The sequence below is a fragment of the Chiloscyllium plagiosum genome, chromosome 31 (assembly GCF_004010195.1).
Source record: "Chiloscyllium plagiosum isolate BGI_BamShark_2017 chromosome 31, ASM401019v2, whole genome shotgun sequence".
In the NCBI taxonomy this organism is placed as follows: Eukaryota; Metazoa; Chordata; class Chondrichthyes; order Orectolobiformes; family Hemiscylliidae; genus Chiloscyllium; species Chiloscyllium plagiosum.
This window is the reverse complement of record NC_057740.1, coordinates 43,266,780-43,267,283: the sequence shown is the minus strand read 5'-3', so window position 1 is coordinate 43,267,283 and position 504 is coordinate 43,266,780.

Below are 504 nucleotides of genomic sequence, written 5' to 3'. Positions count from 1 at the left end.
CTATAGACCGGTGAGCCTGATCTCTGTGGTGGGCAAGTTGTTGGCGGGAATCCTGAGGGACAGGATGTCCATGTATTTGGAAAGGCAAGGACTGATTAGGGATAGTCAACATGGCTTTGTGCATGGGAAAGCGTGCCACAAACTTGATTGAGTTTTTTGAGAAGCAGCAAAGAGGATTGATGAGGGCAGAGCAGTAGATGTGATCTATATGGACTTCAGTAAGGCGTTCGACAAGGTTCCCCATGGGAGACTGATTAGCAAGGTTAGATCTCATGGAATACAGGGAGAACTAGACATTTGGATACAGAACTGACTCAAAGGTAGAAGACAGAGAGGGTGGTGATGGAGGGTTGGTTTTCAGACTGGAGGCCTGTGACCAGTGAAGTGCCACAAGGATCGGTGCTGGGCCCTCTACTTTTTGTCATTTACATAAATGATTTGGATGCGAGCATATGAGGTACAGTTAGTAAGTTTGCAAATGACAGCAAAATTGGAGGTGTAGTG